Here is a 20,725-nt window from a genome sequence, read left to right as displayed (position 1 = left end):
CCGCCGCGGGGAGACGCGCGGGAGAAAAGTTTGGGCGGCGGGAAGCGGAGCCCGCGGGGAGCGGCCGGGCGCCGGGAGCGGCGCGGGAGGGGCGGGCCGGGCGGCGAGCAGGCGGGGCGCGGAGGCCGGCCGGGAGCAGAGGAGGGAGCGGCCGCGGGGCGGGGGCGGCGCCGCCTGCCGCCCTCCCCGCCGCCTCCGGCCCGCGGCCCCGCTCTGGGCTCTCGGGGGGGCCCGAGGAGGGCGAGGTCGGGCTCCGAGCGAGCCGCTCCCGTGTCCTCGGGGTCGCGCGACGGCCCGGGACCCAGAGGGCGGGGTCGCGGGGCGGGGCGGGAGGGGCGGTACTGAGGTTCGGTGCCGGCGGGGGCGCGAAAGGGAGTCCGCCTCGCCGGAGGAGGTACGACGAGGAGGGGCGGAGAAATGCTCGGGTTGGACCCCGGGACTGCTAGGTATCCTGAGTTCAGTTCAGGAGAAGATGGGATGGTTCTGAAATTCTCCTGGAATAAGGGGATTCTGAGAATTCTTTCCAGAACTCGGACGGTATTGACGGTTTGCTCTAGAGACTGAGGCTTCAGACGCACCTGAGACCTGTGACCGACAGTGGGCCTTCCTCGGCAGGCTGGCGATTGAGAGTCACCCCATCGCTCCTTCTCCCCAAATCATTGCACCTTCCCCCAGTGTCAACCCTCAACGTGGAGCTGGGATCCATGTTTCGTGGGTTCCCGCCTCACCCTTTGGTGAGGGGAATGAGGACAGTGGTGCCTCAGTGTACCTGTGCCTAGGTTTACCCTTGGACTTCGCTGTCAGGCCCCAGAGCATCCCTGCCTGGGCCTGGATTCCCACTGAGATGCTCAGCACAGAGCAGGGCTGATCTTGGGCTTGATAAACTCACAGTTTCCAAGGTGCTTTGAGATCTGTAAGTAAGAAGTGTGACTAAGGGAGCTCTTAGGGAAGAAAGCCTTTAAGAATCATGAAAATGCTGTGCTCATTTCCTCCAGGCCCCTGGCTCTGGCTCTTTATTATAGCTGACCCAGCACTTTTAAATCATCTGATCCCATAACAAGCTATGAGGGAAGCAGGGTGGGGAGTTTTACCCCCAAAGTACAAAAGGGAAACTGAGGCCAGGAGGGGACAGTGATTGCCCAACAGCATAGAGATGGTCAGCAGCAGAGGAGTCAGAACCAGCAATCTAGGTCTTGTCTCCGCCTGGTCCCTAGGACTAGAAATTGCCTGAGGTCCAGCCATGGGTTCAGTGGTCTTGAAGTCCCTCCTTGGGCCTCAAGAAGGGCATTGTGGTGCCTCCACCAGTTAGAATTTGTCTTCATCCACCCAACCTGACTCTGAACACATAGCTTTCTCCTGATCCTAGTCTCCACGAGGGCAGAGATCCATTTGTTTGGGCCACCCACTCCAGTCAGCCCTGGCATGGTGTAGACAGCACTCACTCTAACATTGAAAATAATTAGAGTACAGAGTTTGGCCTCCCTAACCTGCCTTAGCCCCTTGAGTGACCCCAGGGGCTCAGCTGTGGCAAACGTTGAGGCAGATAACTATCATTGCTAGGCCTCAGTTTCTCAACTAGCCACCATTCATTAAGGACCAGCCCACATCCCAGAGCACCCCTTCTGGGTCAGGCACTGGGCCAGGCACAGGGATCACACTGGGCCCTGTCCTCATGTCCTCTCTGCCCAGCCCAACGCTAGCCCTAAGGGCCCTTCCCCTCTCTCACTTGGTAAGAATCAAAGGAGAAGTGTTGTAAGCAAGGCTGAGACTCAGAGAAAGAGTGATGTACAGGACTTTGGCCTGTTGGATAGTCTAGAAGCATTGGGAAGCATAGGGAGGGGAGAGGAAGGCAAACATACTCTGGCTTTGGGAAGGGGCGATCAGGAGAGGAACACTGATCAGTCTTGCCCCCCACCAACCCTTTCAGCACCTCCTTCCCGGTGGCCAGGACTGGCAACATAGTTTGTAGGGGCCAGTGCAAAATGAAAATGCAAGACCTTTTGTTAAAAACATTATTAAAAATTTCAAGAAGGCAGGGCACCTGGCTAGCTCAGTAAGTGGAGCATATATGTGACTCTTGATCTCAGGATCCTAAAGTGTGAGCCCCACCTTGGGCCTAGAGCTTACCTAAAAAAAATCTTTTTCAAGAAGGCAACAGCAGACCAAGTGTGGGGCCTTTCTGACATCAGGGCCAGGTAGCGGGGTGTATGAAGTTGGCCCTGCCAGTGGCTCTTATAATTCCCCAGCAAAGTCTCCCCTCAAACCACAACTTCCCCCCAGGGGCGCTGGCTGGCTTAGTTGGAAGAGCATGCAACTCTTGATCTTGGGGTCTTGACTTCAAGCCCCATGTTGAGCACAGAGCGTACTTAATTTTTTAAAAAAACTTTTTCGAGAAAAAAAAAAAAAACTTAAAAAAATACCCACAATCCCCAGGAGTCCGCTCAGAGATTAAGTCCCCGATTTGGAGGTGGGGAAGGAGAGGGTAGGGAGAGGTCAGCGTTATTTTTCTTTCCCTGCTGTTAACTCCAACAGCCAGACATTCTCCCTTCCCAACTCCAACCTGGGCTGCCCTCGGACCAACAGCCCCAGCTTTCCTTCTTGTCTCCTGGCCTAATGGACAGACATGCTTCCGAGACACCCAGAGAGGACTAGCCTGGGAAGGGCTAGCCTGCAACCCTGCCCTCTAGCTTCACGGCTACTCAGCTCAGCTACATTTCTTTGCTGGCCCTGTTTGCAGCTAAGGAAACAGACTTCCCAGCAGCCCCTGTCAGCAGGGCCCAAAGTCCATCCTGGAGCCAGTCTGTCACCTGACCAGGCAGGAAGCTGCAACCCCAGGGAGGAACCAGCAACAACCAGGCTTGGGCAGCTGCCCCCAAGGCCCTCCAGCTTTGCCCTCTCTGTTTTGGGAAAACCCAGAACCACCCTGATGTTGCCCTCATACCCACCGAAGACTCCCTCACCTCCTCCCCACCAGGAGACCTGCCTCCCTTAGGCTCCAACTCTGTCCCCTGCTGGGCCTGGCCTTCTCACAAACTGGAGACTGGGCAGCCAGGCCAAGGTGTGGCTGAGCCTGCCTCATTTTACAGGGGACACCAGGAAGGAAAAGAGCCTGCAAATCGCACAGCCTAGAATAGGAGCACCTGTGGCTCCCCTCAATCCTTAGACCAATTGGAGGGGCTGAAATTATAGTGCAGGGAGGAGAAATTCTGCAAAGTCAGGATGTTGGGTGGTTCATAATATTCCTATTCCATGGCCAAGACAGCCAGAGAAGAGATGGAGTCACTTGCCAACAGTCACACAGTTACCTCTGGGCAGAGGTGGAGTTTAAAACTGGCTTGCGTCCACGTGTGTTTGCGTGTGTGTTTTCCTAACTGAGCGCTTGCTTTATGTCAAGCCTCCCTATCCCATGCCAGCTGCTTGCAAGGATAGGCAGTTAAAACCGCTGGAAAAAGAAAAGTACTTATCCTGGGGCCTCCAAAATGTTCAGCTTAACTTTGAATGCCCTTGGATGCATTTTTCAGGAGAAAGGTCCACAGCTTTAACCAGATTCCCAAAGAGGTTCCTATTTCAGAACGAACTAAGAATCCACCTTTGATGCTTTCCAGTGGGAGGATAAGATAGAAAGAGGCTCCCTGCCTGATGCCCTCATCCCCTCTCCTCCCTAACCTGGGGGTGGGGGTGGGAGGAACCAAGCAGGTCCTGTCCACTGTGGGCATTCCTGTGTCCCCTCCCCTGGCCGCTGGCACCTGAGGCAGCAGAGGTCTTCTTTGATCTTCCCAGCACCTCTTAGAATCGGGTCCTAAGCCGATTTGCACCCATTTCCCCTACTGGCTTGAGAGGCGAAATAACACCCAAGGTGCTTGTGATGGGTGGCTGGAATGAGACAGAGCCTTGTGGGATCCTCCTGGCTCTAAGTTGGTGCCAGCTCCTAGGAGGCTGAGGAGGGAAGAGGGGAGAGCGAAAGAGGAGAAGGAAAAGGAGAGGGAGCAGAGGAGCAAGAGAGAAAGGAGAGGTAGCTGTTGCTGCTGCCCAGGCTCCAGTGTGGAACAAATTCTGATTCCCTTCATTCTTTCAACACACATCTCCTGAGCTCCAGCTGTGTGTGCTCCAGGCTCCCAGATGTGCCCAGTTAGTCTGTGATCTGATCGCCACTCTCTTTTAGCTTGTCCACAGTGTGGAAAAATGGTTTTTCCAACTTTTTCTTTTAGCCTTAAATTTTTATTTTTCCCCTCAAACAAAAGCCACCTGAATTTTGTCTGAGAGATAAAATGGATAAAAGCAATGTTTTGTACGCATAAATTTAGTTTATAAATCAACTTATAACCTTTACTTGCCACAGAGTGAATCAGCGAAAACAGTGATGACATTGTGATGGACTAAAAATTTGAAACCCTAGTTATAAGTGATGATTTTGGTTTTCACTGACAATATTCAACTTACTCCTGTGGCAGTTTGTTTTAATAAGTAATTAGAAAGTACTGCACCTCAGGGGCACCTGGGTGGCTCAGTCGGTTAAGTGCCCAACTCTTGATCTCAGCTCGGGTCATGATCTCACAGTTCATGAGTTCAAGCCCCACATGGGGCTCTGCGTTGATGGCAGACCTGCTTGGGGTTCTGTCTCTCCTTCTCTCTGCCTTTCCCCAGCTTGTGCTCTCTCTCTCTGTCAAAATAAATAAACTTTAAAGATTAAAAAAAAGTTGGGGTGCCTGGATGGCTCAGTCGGTTAAGCATCTGACTCTTGATTTTGACCCAGGTCATGATCTCACAGTGCGTGGGTTTGAGCCCCACATCGGGCTCTGCGCTGACAGTGCAGAACCTGCTTGGGATTTTCTCTCCCTCTCTTTCCGCCCCTCCCCCATGCTCTTTCTCAAAAAAAAAAAAAAAAAAAAAAAAAGTTACCCTAACCTTGTTCTCTTCTCAATCCCGCCACTAACTTGCTGGGAGTCCTCAGGTGAGACACTTGCCCTTTCTGGGCACCAGTTTCCCATCTGAGTGTTCTATTTCACCTAGGAAAGTAGTGCGTGTATGGAGTATTTGAGTGTGTTGGGGTGTGTGCAGGGGTGCTGTGCACATATGCGGAAACTTCATTACTCATCCTCGCTGCCTACCCCCTTCCCAGAGCTGGGCCTGAAGAAGGGTCCACAAAACCACTGAACTGCCCAAGTTCGAAGGCAGAGGCGGGTTGCCATGGAGACGTGCTTTGTTTCCCAACTGTCTGGCTGCATCTGACAAGCACAAAAAGCCAGACCAGATGGACACTGACCTAGGCCAAGAGAGCAGGGATTTCCTGACCCAAGATCCACAGGGCTCACTGCTTTCCAGGGAGAAGGGTTCAGTTCTCAGTTCTCACCCCCACAACAGGGGGATGACCAGCGTGACCTGCCAGCTGATGAGGCTTCATGTAGGGGGCTGCTGGGTGGGGCCCTCAAGGTGTTTGCAGACACCCGCTCCACCAGTCCTAGGCAGCAAGCCTGGCCCTGTGCCCCAGGGCTGGGCCAGGAGGGAAACACCCACACTTGGGGCCTTCAAGAAGCTGGGAGCAGGGTCAAGATCTGCGGGCAGAGGCTCCCTGCCCGCGATCAGAGGGAAACAGCCGGATGTGGATTCTCTGAGAAACCGCCCACAATCCACAGAGGCCTGCACACACTGAGACACACTGAGACACAAACACAGGTGGACACACCCGCACGCACACCAGTTCACACCGGCATACCCAGATATATGGACGCACGTAGTAAAGCACAAACCCAGACATACATTAACCAATCATCTAGGTACCCATAAACACTCAGGTACACTGCAACAGAACTGATGTCTAAACATACACAGATACAGAGATGTACTGAAACATAAATGGCTACACAGACGTATCACACACGTACACACGCACACGCACACGCACACACACACACACACACACCCAAACACACAGACATGCCGATTCAGACACACACGGATACACAAATACACACATTCCCAGAAGCACAGACCCTCATACACAGACATCCACTGGCACAAAAACAGAACATTCACAGATGCTCAGGGGCCCATAAACCAGAGAGAGATATCCAGAAGGCCCTGTTATACAAATACAGATATAAAGAGATAAACAGTTACAAGTAGAAACACAGATACACAAATACCCAGCACAGATCCAGGCAAGAGGAAGAGAAGGGAACTAATACCTGGTGAGGGTCAATTCTGCACAGGCAGCATGAAAGGAGTTTTATCTGCGGGATCCTTCAAAAATCCTTCTGGGAGCACCTGGGTGGCTCAGTCGTTTAAGCGTCCAACTTCGGCTCCGGTAATGATCTCGCAGCTCATGGGTTCGAGCCCTACATCGGGCTCTGTGCTGACCGCTCAGAGCCTGGAGCCTGCTTCAGATTCTGCGTCTCTCCCTCTCTCTCTCTGCCCCTCCCCCACTGGCTCTCTGTCTCTGTCTCTCAAAAAGGAATAAAAACGTTAAAAAAAAAATCCTTCCAACAACCGGTGAGTTTGGTAGCAGTATTCAGGCTCCTTACAAATACGATAATGTAGAATACATAAGTGTATACAAGGCCCAAACAATGCGGAAGGAAATGGGATAAAATGGGAAACTGGCTCTTCACCCACGTCCCCCAGGCCACCCAAACACTGGCAATGCTAGTGGGCAGTGTATACTTTTTCTATGCACTTACCTACAAGCATGTAAAGATACTACAAGTTGGAACATTTTCCTTAAAACCAACTCAGAGAGGTTAAGAAATTTGACCAAGATCATACAGCTAACTTAGCAGCAGAATCAGGATTTGGATGTAGCTCTGCTTCACTCCAAAATGCTCTTTCTGCTGCCTCAGCCGGCAGACAACCACACGTTCACAGGCAGACAGATTCACAAAGGGGAGGCCCAGGCCCAGGGGCAGGGGGAGGGGTGGCACCTCTGGACTGGGGAGGAAGGGAGGCCCTACAGGCCCTCAGCCCCGGATTGCTCTGGGTCTTTTGGTCGACTCTTCGAGCTATAGGCGTTGTTCCTATAAATTTCTGTTAAGGAGCAGAGACTGGAACCTTTGATTCATTGACCTAGGTGAGCACCAGGCAGGTGACTAAGTGATACAGGGCTCCAACACCCAGCACGATCAGATCACCCCAGCTTCCTCCAGTTTCCTGACCCCTGCCTCCAACCTCAGTCCCTTCTCCACATGCCCCCAGGGGAACTTTTCTTTCTTTCTTTCTTTCTTTCTTTCTTTCTTCTTTCTTTCTTTCTTTCTTTCTTTCCTTCTTTCTTTCTTTTAATGTTTATTTTATTTTTGAGAAACAGAGAGTGGGAGCAGGGGAAGGGCAGAGAGAGAGTGAGACAGAGGATCTGAAGCAGGCTCATCACCAACAGCAGAGAGCCCGATGGGGGGGCTGGAACTCAACAGGTGGTGAGATCCTGACCTGATGCTTAACCAGCTGAGCCACCCAGGCGCCCCCAGGGGAACCTTTTCTAAGGCTAAATCTGGACTTTGCCCTTCCTCTGCTAAATCCCTTCCTGTTGTCTCCAGAGTAAATCCCAGCCTCTTAGAAACATAGAGCCCTTCAGTCCCGGGACCCAACCTGCCTCTCCCCATTTTGCGATTTGGCAAAGCACTTCTCCTCAGGACCAGCTCAAATGCTGCTCGTGTTGAGCCTTCTCCAACGTCCCCATGCAGAATCCCTCCCTGCCTCCAGTCCCTACGCCCACCCCTACTCCCACTCCCAACCCACAGAGTTTGCCCAGCAGACATCACCTCAAGATTTAAAATCATCACCACTGGGGTGCCAGGGTGACTCAGTTTGTTAAATGACTTAATTCCGGCACATGTCATGATCTCATGGTTGGTGAGTTGAGCCCTGCATCAGGCTCTGCGCTGGAAGCCTACTTGGGATTCTCTCTCTCCCTCTCTCTCTCTCTGTCCGCCCCCCCCCCTCCCCTGCTTGCTCTCTCTCTCTCTCTCTCTCTCTCTCTCAAAATAAATAAATAAACATTAAAAAATGTTTAAAAATCATCACTACTGATAGACTGACCAGCTTCCAGGTCTTGCCCTAAGTACTTTATATAATCATCTTCCTTAATCATTACAACAGCCCTAGAGAGATGAGTATTGTCCCCATTTTATAGATGGTTAAATGGAGGCCCAGAGACGTTAAGTCCCTTCCTTCCAGTCTGATTTTCCTGAAAGTCAGTCCTTGATCAAACCACATACAATCGCATTATGGCAAACATGTTTATCTCTGAATCTTCAGTGCCTGCACAGGCTTGGTTGGCATAGTGAGGAATGGCTCAGTGAATGGATAACAGACGATAGGAGACAGGTGCGTCAGTTGGTTAAGCATCTGACTTCAGCTCAGGTCTTGATCTCATGATTCATGAGTTCAAACCCCACATCGGGCACACTGCTGTCAGTGCAGAGGCTGCTTCGGATCCTCTGTCCCCTTCTCTCTGCCCCTCCCCAGCTCATGATCTCTCTTTCTCTGTCAAAAATAACTTGGGGCGCCTGGGTGGCGCAGTCGGTTAAGCGTCCGACTTCAGCCAGGTCACGATCTCGCGGTCCGGGAGTTCGAGCCCCGCGTCAGGCTCTGGGCTGATGGCTCAGAGCCTGGAGCCTGTTTCCGATTCTGTGTCTCCCTCTCTCTCTGCCCCTCCCCCGTTCATGCTCTGTCTCTCTCTGTCCCAAAAATAAATAAACGTTGAAAAAAAAAATTAAAAAAAAAAAATAACTAAGCATTAAAAAAGAGAGAGAAGAGACATGTTAGGGGGCTGGGACACCCAGGGAGGGCCCCTGCTAACTGGGATTCCCCAGGAAGTCACTGAAGACAAGAGTTCCCTCAGGATCTAGCAGTGTTGCCCCTGCAGTCCGGGGACATCTGCACAGACCCTGCTGGGGGAGCAGATGTCCTCAGCCTCCTCCACATGTCCCTTCAGTCAGGAGTTTGGAGCCAGTGTGTTATTAAATATTTACTGTTTCCCACTCTGCTCAGCTTGGTGCCAGGCCCTGGGCGGGGGGCCAGAGAGCAGGGGATACGGAACTGTTTACAGTTAATGATCGCCTACCAGGTGGCACAGAATTCTCCCAACAGCCCTGCAGGTTGGGTTCTCGGCCCTATTTCTGCAGCTGGAGAGAGAGGTGAGGCTCAGAGAGGGAAGATGCTGGTCTCCTATCACACAGCCAGCGAGAGCCAGCATCTAGAGTCAGGTGTGTGCCCATGTTCCAGGCATCCTGTACCCCACCCCCAGCAGGGAGGATGTGGGCCCAGCTCAGAGGAGACTCAAGGAGGCCATTTCTGAGGTGGGGCTGTGGCTGGAACACAGCCTGCCTGGCAGATTGTCTACAATAACAACAGCTTGTGTCTGTGCAGCACTTTCCCTTCCATTAGCTCGTTCCACCCTCCCCAACATCCCCTTGGGTGCCTATTATTGTCTCCTTTGACGGATGAGGAATGTAAACTCAGTTAGGTCAAGTGATTTTCCCAAGGTTGCACAGCCTGTGCGTGGCAAACTTTTGAACACGAACCCTCCTCCGGGGTCTCCCTGCTACCTCCATTTCTGCCTCTTGCCAGCAGTCCTCCATGCTGCCCCAAGGGAGCTCTCGAACGCAAATGTGAGCTTCTGGCTCTAAAGACACAGTCAGTCTCTGCCCTCTCACACACCACACTGCCACACCTTGGCCAGAAAGTGATTCCTCTGCTCTCTTTTGTCTACTTTTCAAGCTCTTACTCAGCCTACAAGTGCCAACTCAAGCGCTACCTTCTCTAGGAAGGCTTCCTGGATTGGCTTCCTTCATACAAACCTCTAATACAGCAATTATCTCATTATATTTAATTGCTCGTCTGTCTCCCTCAGCAGACTGTGAGCTCCTCAAGGGCAAAGACAATGGTTTTTCAAGTCTCTTCATAGCATGGAGCTTTGTAGTCTTAGTAAGCACTTATTGAATGAATGGATTGGCATCCCCGAGGGCTGGGCCTGGGGGAAGCTGGTAGAGCATTCATGGAAATAGGGACATCAAGAAGAGAACCTGATGGCATGCCTGGGTGGCTCAGTTGGTTGAGCACCAGACTCTTGGTTTGGGCTCAGGTCATGATCCCAGGGTTGTGGGATCAAGCCCCAAGTTGACCATGGAGCCTGCTTAAGATTCTCTCTCTCTTCCCTTCTCACACATTTTCTCTCTCTCTCTCTAAAAGAAAAAGAGAGAGAGAGAACCTGGTGTTTGGGGAGGAAAAGGAAAGGATGAGCATTTGCTTGGAACCTGAGGTGTCACTAGGACACGCCTGGCAGTTAGGAGTTGGGAGTGAGGTGGACGAAAACTGGCCAGGAAGAAAGGATATTAACAGTAATGGAGAGGTGCCTGGCTGGCTCAGTGGGTAGTGAGTGCCTGTGACTATTGATTTCAGGGTATTGAGTTGGAGCCCATGTTGGGTGCGGAGATTACTTAAATAAATAAAACCTAAAACAAAACAAAACAGTACTGAATACTTGCTATGTGCCAGACGCAGTGCTGAATGCATTATGGACATTATCCCATTTGATCCCCAAGACATAGGTAATACTAAGCCGTTCGTTGGAGGAGAAAATTGAGGCTCAGAGAATTTATCCAAAGTTACACAGCTAGTAAAGGGCAGAGCCAGGAGTGGAGCACAGATCCATATGAAGTCAAAGTCCATTCCTTCTCCATACGCTAGACTAGGAAGGACTGAGCTTATACGACACACATGTTCATGGGGGTGGGGGTGGAGTGGGTGGGAGTAGGAAGCCCAAATGAGAGAGGGAACTGTCCAAGAGATAGGGAAACCAGCAGGGTGGTGTCTCAGGCTAAGAAAAGAGCTCCAAGAAGGGCCCCAGCCGTGCCTATTGTTGCTGAGAGATCAGGCTGGGCCGGGTGCAAGATTTGGCAACTAAGAGACAACCTTCCAGATTGCTGCTTCCACGTGCTTCGAGGAGTCAGTAAAAGGACCTGCTGAGTGGGAGGTGAGGAAGTGGAGGTGGTTGGCTGGGAAGAGGAAGAGAGAACAGGGAAGGAAGGGAGCACCCTGTGGGTATGTGGATAGGAGGGTAGGGCAAATGGGTTGGGGCTGGCTTGGAAATATTGGGGAAGGGTTGTGAGCAGGTGGAAGGAGGAGGGGGTGAGCAGATGAGCATTTCAGGCTGAGCCAGCCACTCTCTACTCAAGGGCACTCTCAACTTCTTCCTCAACATCGTCCCACCCACCCCCATGCCCTCCCCAGCGTGGCTTGGCCATGCTATCCTCATTCCTCCTTCTGTCTCCCTCCTCCACTCTGCCCCCACTGCTCCCCTGAGTTTGCTCGGGACCAGCCACCCCGACCTCCAATCTGCTGTCTCACCCTCCCTGGCCCAGCCCGGTGAGGCAGGCAGGGAGGAGTTTCCAGGCAGGAAAGGGCTGAGTCACTGGCCACACATCTGGTCTCAGATCTTGATACCCAGCTGGAAGGGGTAGGAAGGAAGAGGCTCCTCCCTCCCCCTCCCTCCCACAAGCTCTCCTCACGTTGCCTGCTGGGAGGGGCGGGCTGGGAGAGGAGAGCCCCTGCTCTACTAATGACCAGAATTTGCTGGGCTGCTTTACTCACTCTGGATCCTTTACTTCTGTGACCACCTCTTCTGCTCAGAACAGCCCTGAAAAGTAGGGTTTGTCATCTGTGTTTCACAGGTAAGAAGATTCAGAAACAAAGCGGCTTGGGCAGGGCCACACAGATTTGGAGAGCTGGTCTAGCTGTGTCCCCTTCCCATGCTCTGGGCACACAGAAGGGGGTGGTGTTTGGAGACAGTGAAAAAAGATGCCCAGGGGGTCCGGCACACTAGTGGGTGATCATTGCAAAAACTAGGCTGGAGGAGGCACTCAGCCCATGCTCCTGCTAAAATGGCCCCTTCCCAAGGGTGCCTGGCTTGCTAAGTCAGACGTGTGTGCAAATCTATATCTTTGGGTTGTGAGTTCGAGCCCCACGTTGGGTGTAGAGATTCCCAAAAAAAATTTTTTTAACTTAAAATCAAACAAATAAAATGGCCCTTTCCCAAAGTCCCAGTGGAGGGAAGACCTTCCTTTCTCCCCCACGCCCGGCTCTGTCCTTGGCTGTTGTTGGCTCAGCTCTGAGCCACCCCTACCTCATTCTTCTGTGTCTTTCCTTCTCTCCTCACTTCATGCCGAGAGGAATAGCAGGAGCCTTGGCAGGAGGTGGTACCCTGCTATCCTGCATTCTGCAAGGGCACAGTGTCCCCATTGTCCTGAGCAGAGAGGTGTCTGGGTCCTGGGGAGAGGTGGGAGAATCATGCCAGGCCTCTGCACATGTCCCAGGCCACTCAGAAACCTTCTCTGGGGTGCAGGCTGCTTTTTCACAGCACATTTAGTGTGACCTTGGGCAAGTCATTTCCCCCTAATGGGGCTTCCCACTTCTATTATTCAGAAGAACATGGAAATCAGCACTCTTCCATAGACCCAGACCATCCCTGATATTAACTTTTAATTGATTTAATTGTGTTTACTGTGGCTAGAGTCACAGCTGTGCCACTAGTTATGTGACTTTGGGGCAAATTTTTGGACCTCCCTAAGTCTTGGTTCCTTCCTCCTCTTTTTTTTTTTTTTTTTAATGTTTTTGAGAGAGAGACAGAGTGTGAGTGAGGGAGGAGCAGAAAGAGAGGGAGACACAGAATCCGAAGCAGGCTCCAGGCTCTGAGCTGTCAGCACAGGGCCCGATGATATGGGGCTCGAACTCACGAACTGTGAGATCATGACCTGCACCGAAGTCGGATGCTTACCGACTGAGCCACCCAGGCACCCCTGTTCCTTCCTCTTTAAAATGGGAATAACAGCAATAATACTACCTCCTTCCCAGGGTGATTGTCAGGATTGACTTAGATAATGCCTAAGGCAGGAACCACATGGTGTTTAGGGGAAAAAGGCTATTATTTTTTTTATTAAAATTTTTTTATATTGGGGCACCTGGGTGGCTCAGTTGCTTGGGCGTCAGATTTCAGCTCAGGTCATGACCTCGCGGTTCCTGAGTTCAAGCCCCGCATCGGGCTCTGTGCCGACAGCTCACAGCCTGGAGCCTGCTTTGGATTCTGTGCCTCCCCCTCTCTCTGCCCCTCCCCTGCTCATTCTCTGTCTCTCCCTCGCTCTCAAAAATAAACATTAAAAAAATTAAAAAAAATTTTTTATATTTCTTTTTGAGAGAGACGACGGAGTGCGAACAGAGGAGGGGCAGAGAGAGACACACACACATGCAGAATCTGAAACAGGCTCCAGGCTCTGAGCTGTCAGCACAGAGCCCCGATGCAGGGCTCAAACTCCAGACCAGAGAGATCATGACCTAGGCCGAAGTCAGACACTTAACCGACTGAGCCACCCAGATGCCTCAAACTAGTATTATTATTAAGAGACTTCTGATTACAAAATGAATTCATGCTCAAAGAGAATCTGGGAAATGCAGAAAAGCACAAAGTCATTGATAAAAGTCACCTGCAATTCCACCCAGAGCGACCTTTTAGTCCCTCACCCTCCCAGGGGACTGACCCATGTGCTTCTAGGATGGGCAGGTAGCGTCGGGATGGATATAATCTACATTTCCTGCATCCTCTCTGGGCCTCAATTTCCCTATCTGGAAAGGAAAGGGTTGAACTACTCAGGGAAGACAAATTTATTTACTTGTTTGTTTGTTTGTTTATTCATTCACTCATTCATTCATTTATTAGATGTTTATTTATTACTGAGCCACCCAGGCACCCCAAGGGAAGATGAATTTAATTGCACATGCTAACTGCTGCTCAAATGAGTGCCATGCTCAACTAATCATGTCTGCCATGGACACAGAAGGGGGTGGTAATCTGCAGATCCTGTGTAGCCGTGGTGTAGGGTCCAAGAAATCCCTATGAATCACTTCAGTTTGGGGGCACCTGGGTGGCTCAGTCGGTTAAGCATTCGACTCTTGGTCTTACCTTAGGTCTTGATCTCAAGGCTGTGAGTTCAAGCCCCACACTGGGCGTGAAACCTACTTTAAAAAAAATCACTTCAGTTTTTAACATTCCAAGAACATTTCCTCTTCTGGTTCTACTCCCTGTTCTAACTCCTGGCTTCCTCTGGGGAATGGGGAGAAAATCCTGGCCTCTTCTCCCACCCCAGGCCTGGAGGTCTAGTACCCAAATAGCTCCTATGTAACATTCTGCATTGTTGTACCTTCTGTTTAGAGCCCAGCTAGGATTCTCCTCAAGTCAGACTCCGAGCAGGAGAGGGAGGAGAGTTTTGAGTTTTTCCTCACTAAAAAGGAAGTATGCAAAATAGCCATTCCTCACCAGCCCAGGCTTGGACATTTGAATATTGTAAGATCCTGGGGCGCCTGGGTGGCTCAGCTGGCTAAGTGTCAGACTTAACAGTTCAGGTCATGATCTCACCGTTCACCAGCTCAGGCCCCGCGTCAGGCTCTGTGTTGATCAGAGCCTGGAGCCTGCTTTGGACTCTGTGTCTCCCTCTCTCTCTGCCCCAGCCCCTCCCCTGCTTGTGCTATGTCTCTCTGTCTCTCTCAAGAATAAACATAAAAAAATATGTATATATTAAGTGATCCTTTAGCAGCCCCTTCAGGTTTTTAGACAATAGAACCTGAATGGATGGGCCCAGGGGTAATCCAGCCCTCCTTGCTGGTGAGAAATAAAGGACAGTGCCTGAAACACTCATGTGAAAGATTTAAAACTGGCTTTATTTCTGGTATGACAGCTATGTGAGGAGGACCTGAACTCAGTAAGGGGACAGAGACCCAGAAAGAGCTAGGGACTCTCTAGGGATAGGGGCTGACTCAGTCAAGGGGGAGGGCCTCTGTAAAAGGATGGTGACTCAGGGATGAGGAGGGTGTTGGGGAGGGGGCAGAAGGGAAGGAGTTTCCTGAGAAGTCTCAGGAATCTGCTATGTGGTCCCAGTGCTCATCCTTTTCTTCCCCTCCCAGTTCTGGAAGCTTGCCAAGGGCTGTAACCTGAGGGGCAAGAAGGAGCAGTCCTCGAGATCCCGGGATAGGGCCATCCCAGGATTCCAAATGCCTTCCTAGAAGTTGCTTCCAGCCTACAGAATCCCGGAGGTAGGAGGAAGCTCCCAGGAAGGTCTCCCTTGCCCTCCATGGCCTCAGGCCATTCCTTGCCTCTCTCTGGCTGGCTGCCCAGGGACTCACTCCCAGCCCTGGCTTCCTAGCCCCTAAGGCCTCACAGTCTGGTGCTCAGGACTGTGGTATTGCCCGTCTGGGTCCCTTCCTGGCAGACACAGGTCTCCAGCTTCCCTCCAACTGTTTGGAGGAGTGCCTGGCACCAAGGTGCCCAGCCATGTCCCTCACAGTCATGCTGACTATAGACCCCAGGGTAGGCTCGGGGGCCTGAGCCATGTTAAGAAGGGATCATTGAGTTAATTTCCCTAGAGCCTTATGTACCCATTTCTTTTACCTCAAGCCCTCACTGAACTGCTGTCCTCTCACTGAACCCCCATCATCTCACTGGCCCCCACCCCCTCACTGATTCCCTATCTCCCTAACCTAACCTTATTTGTCAACCTCCAGTTCCCAGATGGGACACTGAAAGTGCAGCCCTGGGACCTGTGTCATGCCCACGTGGTCTCTGGCCATAGCCAAACCAGCCACATCCTGTCTTCATGGTCCAGGGAGCAGGTCGTGAGATGGAGGAGCTAGAGGCAAAGGGATCAGTAACAGCCTGGAAGGAGAGCCCAGCTAAGGGCCTTCTCGGTCAGCTTCCATAGCGGCTCTGGGCCTGCTCCGCCAGCGGAACGAATGCTGAGATGATGCTGCAGGCAGAGAGGCAGTTCACCCTTTGGCTGGCCAGGACCCAAGCCAGGGACTGGAACACAAGAGCAGGCATTGGTCCCTCCCTGATCCCCTGAACAAGAGCTGCACTGTGCACACCCCTCCCATTCCCCTACCCCGCCCCTCAGGCCAGGACAAGGTCAGGCAGGGCCACCCATGGAGGCCGGAAACAGGAGGACAGCCAGGCAGCAAGGAACAAGGGAGAGAGGCTTTGAGTTCCAGGATCAGGGATACACAGACAGACCTGCGGGCAGAGAGAGTCTGGGGTGGCAGGGGTGGCCACCAGGTGTTCCAAATGTGTCCAGGACACAGAGGAGCAGACCCACGTGAGAGAGACCCAAGCCCATAGGGGCAGCAGCAGGGAGGTTGATTGATTCTGGAGATAAGGGCGACCCTGGACAAGGACACGGGATTCACAGGCCCCACCGCACAGCCACAGCCTTCAGCAGAGCCCCAAGGCTCCTTGGCTGACCTCATTCACTTGTCCATCAACTGAGTCACCGCAACTCAACACTGCCAGCCCCGTGTTGGGCACTAGGGGGAAAGAAGTGAAAAGGCACTGTCCCCAGCTTCATGCAAGCAGCTGAACCCAGGATCTAGATTTAAGGAGTTGTTTATGGGGCACCTGGGTGACTCAGTCGGTTAAGCGTCTGACTTTGGCTCAGGTCATGATCTCACAGCTCGTGAGTTCGAGCTCCGCATCAGGGTTTGTGCTCACAGCTCAGAGCCGGGAGCCTGCTTCCGATTCTGTGTCTCCCCCTTTCTCTGCCACTCCCCTGCTCACACTCTGTCTCTCTCTCTCAAAAATAAATAAACATAAAAAAAAAAAAAAAGGAAGGGAGTTGTTTATGCTCTAAGGGCCTGCCTTGCCCATAGTCCTCTCTAAGGGTCTCTTAGGTCATCATACGCTGAACCAAGTGACCTAACTGCCCTGCCAGTTAAGTGGACCAGAGGCGGCCAGTGGCCCCTGAAGTGGTCTGGCTGAAACTGCCCTCCAGGAATCAGACTCACTGATTTGGGGAGTGAGGGAAAGAAGGCTGGGAACGGGATCGTTTCATCAGGAGCTCAGGAACAAGCACAGCAATGACATGAGGCAGGAAGAACATCAGTGGAGGCCCTGGACGATGGAGCCTCTGTGACCAACGGTGTCAAATGTGGGAGTATCGGGCACCTGCAGCCAAGGCAAAGACCAGGTGTCCGGGTCAGTGGACCTGTTCTGCTTCCTGAGCACCCGTGGGGACACTGTGAAGCGGGGACATGAGGGGCACCCGCCCCGTCCTCCTCAACTCCCCAAATAGCCTTGCCATTGAGCTGTCTCCTCAAGCACTTGCCTAAGCATTTCTCTGGTGCTTGTCATCCAGAGGAGCCAAAGGAGCATCGTCTCTCACATCCCTGCCTCTCTGGCCTCCTCCCGGCCAAGCCAGCCCTGCGATCCAGAGGAGCCACATCTGGTAGCAAGAGCCCTGGACTTCAGTCCACAGATGAGATTCGAGTCCCGCTTTCACCACATATGCGTCTCTCGGAGCGCCTGCTTCCTCATCAGAAATGGGAGTGGTGCCTGCTGCCCCAGGGGCTGTTGGGAGAATGAAAGGAGATAGTGGATGACAAGAGGCCGCTCCAGCCTCCCCAACCTTCACACTCCTTCTGGCCCCAGGACTTCCATCCATCTGGGACCCCAAGCTCCAACCAGACTCCCTCAGGCTGGGTTGGGGGCTCTAGCCACCTCTCCTAGAGCCTGGGGTTTTGATCTAGAAGAGAAGCCTCTGGGGGACAAAGGTCAGAGGCATTGTGGCATTTCAAACACTTGTGACCAGCCAGTGGGGAGGCTGCTCAAGTCTGGGTCCACTTAGTCACATTTTCTGTCACATTTTCTGTCAATCCGGTGCCTCAGTCCAGGGGAAGAGGCCCCAGGCAGGGAGCTGGACTCTGGTTAGAACAGGAAGTCCTATCAGGCTGTTGTTGGGACTCACATGAGACTGTGTCACCTCAGCTCTTGGTGTGATGCTGCATAGGAACTGTCTCGAGCCACCTTTCCTCATTTCTACCCATATCTCATCATCTTTCTGCCTTTCTTGCGAGGACTAGTGGCCGGTCAGCCTGGGTGGCGCCCCCACCCAGTAACATGAGCTCTGGAGCTAGAGAGCTAGAGAGATCTGGGTTCAAATCCTAGCTCAGCTGCTTCCTAACTGTGTGACCCCGGACAAGCTGTCTCGCCTCTCTGAGCAAGATGGGAGTGACCAACATGACAGCATGGGAAGGGCCAAGCAAGTGGCTGGAGGGTTCCCTGAATGTCAGTTCCCTTTCTCCTTCCCAGGTCCAGGGCCCTGGGCTGGGGCCATCCGTGGGGCTGGAGGAGGCCGGTGGCCCCACCCTGAGCTTTAGGAATCATGGGATTAAATACATGTGCCCACTATGTGACCTCCAGCAGGTCACTGCAGTGCTTTGAGCCTGTTCTCATGTCAAGTGAAAAATCACTAGAACATGCGTGGCTAGAACTAGGTCCCCCTTGTCTGGTCGCAGAAGGCTGCCTGGAAGAAAGGACGGAGACTCCCTTTGAGTGGGAGGAGAGCAAACTGGGCAAGAGGGGGACTGCCCTTGAAGGCAGGAGGCCTGGGGCGGGGGCAAGGATAGCAGGGAGGTGAGTCACCAGGAAGTGGGGGGCGGGGGACTGGGCTGTTCTGAAGGTTGGGCAGGCTCTGTGCTTCCATGGGTCAGGGGTCAGCTGGAGGGGTCTGCTAGATGTGGACGCAAAGGCTCACACCTATCCCAGAGGACTCTGCTAGCGACACACAGTCACACACACACTTGTCCACGTGGTCACACAAAGGCACTCTGGAAACACTCAAACAGGTCCACACACTCCTGTACACTCAGGGACATCCACAGTCACCCACAGACACAAAGACACACACAAGAGACATTCACCAACGCATCCACATGCCTTTTACACTCAAGTGTAAAAGTATATCCACAAGTATATCCACACACACCCACACATTCAGACATATTCACGCACGCTCCTGCACACAACATCCACAGACAGAAGGGCAAACGCACAGGCGCACGCACTTGGACCCCCTGGTGCACTCACACAGACACCGAAAGGGACACACTCAGACACAATCATACTCACTCCTGCACACCCAGGGCCACTCCCACAGGCACAATGGCAGCCGCAAAGTGTACACCCTTCGCACATTCTTGCACACCAGCATGTACACTTGAGTCAAAGGCACGCACCTATTGTGTACCTGCTCCTGTACACTCTGGAACATTCAGACATCCTCACAGATACACACAGGCTAGTACCGTCGGGTAGACTCACGCGGAGCCTCCCTCACCCACCTCTCCAGCCATTCCCCCAATCGGCAGCTAACTGGGCTCAGCCCTCTCTCCCCACCCACTTCCCACCGTCCTCTGGGGCCTCCCGGGCCTCCCTCCGGAACTGGGGGAGGGGACGGGGCGGGGCTCGCCCTGCTGATGTGGCAACTCGCTCACCTGCGCCCGGGCTGCACCCTGGCCAAGAAAGGCTTAATGGAGCGGGAATCCCAAGCGCTGACCCCATCCGGTCTCTGCCCTGGTTCTCAGATGCGGAAAGTGAGACCCTCAGAGAGGGGTCAGATGGTGAACAGGACTTGAATCCTGGACTCCAGTGCCAGGAGCCCAGTGGGGAGGGGATGCTCGTGCTGGGCACCGAGACCAGGAAGACTGGGCTCCAGGCCTTCCTCCTGCCTGCCCTGGCTGGCTGCCTGTGGATCCTGCCCCTCCTCGGTGTTCCCAGTCTCCCCAGCTGGCATTCCCGTCCTCTGGTCCTTAGGTGTTGTTTGTCTCCACAGCCGGTACCACGGTCCAAGCCAGAAACCTGGCCACGTGAGGCACGCACGGAAAGTCACTGCTTCCTGTCAAATAGATCTCCCCGGTGTTCCTCAAACCTGGACAGGAGGCCGCCTGTGCAAGGGGGAAGCCCAGCTTTGCTACTTCCCAGCTATGTGACTTAGGGCAAGTCACTTGCTGCCTGAGCCTCAGTTTCCTAGCTGTAATGTAAATGGGGTGATGGTCTCCCAAGAGTGGATTGGCGAGGGAATTAAGGAACATAATAGAGGCAGCATGTGCCAGGGCCAGGCCCAGGGACTCTGGACAGGTTTGGGGAGTGAATGGAAGACTTCTGACGGGATTACCAGGACAACTGACCCAAGCCCTCTCACTCCCCGCTGGAGCCTCACTGATCCTGCTGATGTGCAGTGTGGTCTACTGTTAGGTTTGCCGCTGCTTCCAAAGCCCCAGCAGCCCCACCCAGCCCTAATCATTGTACCCTGGTGGGAGGAAGGCCTGGCTGGTGGGCAGGTGGCAGGAGTGGAGAGGGGTCAGGGAGAGTCAGCCACGCTCCTGGGAGTCACCAGTCTGATAGGGGAGATCCAGCTCAGCTCTCCTCCTGCAGCTTAATCAGATCCCATTCTGTCTTTGGGTCTCCAAGCCTCGTTAGTGGGGGAGATACTGCCCTTGCCCCAAGGATTCCCAGTTGGCCGTGGGAGACAGACTATTCCAAGAGCTCTCAGGCTGGTGGGGAAGAGGCTCCCTGGCCCAGCGCCCCAGACTAGTTGGGGAGATATAACACTTCCCTTGGGATTCCTAGTCTGATGGGGGGCAGGCTACCAGGCTGGTCAAGGAGACACGACATTGTTCTCAGGGACCTCAAGTCACAAAAGAAGAAAGTGAACACGTACGTAGGATACAAAGGTACGTAAACACAGAAAAGCAGAAATGAGCAATAGATGAATTCAGCTTTGTGCATATGTGTCTTGCATACGATTCTTTGTGACTGTGCGTGCATGTGACTCTGTGTGTGACTGTTGCCTCTGAGTATGTGCTTCTGTTGCCGTGACTGTGCACATACCTCTGAGCTGAGGCTGCTAAGGAGGCTCAGTGA

At 52.9% G+C, this 20,725-nt stretch overlaps 1 long non-coding RNA gene across 1 annotated transcript; it reads left to right on the top strand.

Moving 5' to 3' along the window:
* The first annotated feature begins 11,493 nt into the window (after positions 1-11,493).
* LOC115521778 lies at positions 11,494-16,486 on the top strand. Its single transcript, XR_003971167.1, has 3 exons — positions 11,494-11,660; positions 14,941-15,069; positions 15,538-16,486. It is a non-coding gene; the product is annotated as an uncharacterized LOC115521778 (long non-coding RNA).
* Positions 16,487-20,725: the final 4,239 nt, after the last annotated feature.

Source organism: Lynx canadensis, chromosome C1 (genome assembly GCF_007474595.2).
Source record: "Lynx canadensis isolate LIC74 chromosome C1, mLynCan4.pri.v2, whole genome shotgun sequence".
NCBI lineage: Eukaryota > Metazoa > Chordata > Mammalia > Carnivora > Felidae > Lynx > Lynx canadensis.
The sequence above is the reverse complement of the archived record's forward strand: the minus strand, read 5'-3'. Positions and strand labels throughout refer to the sequence as shown.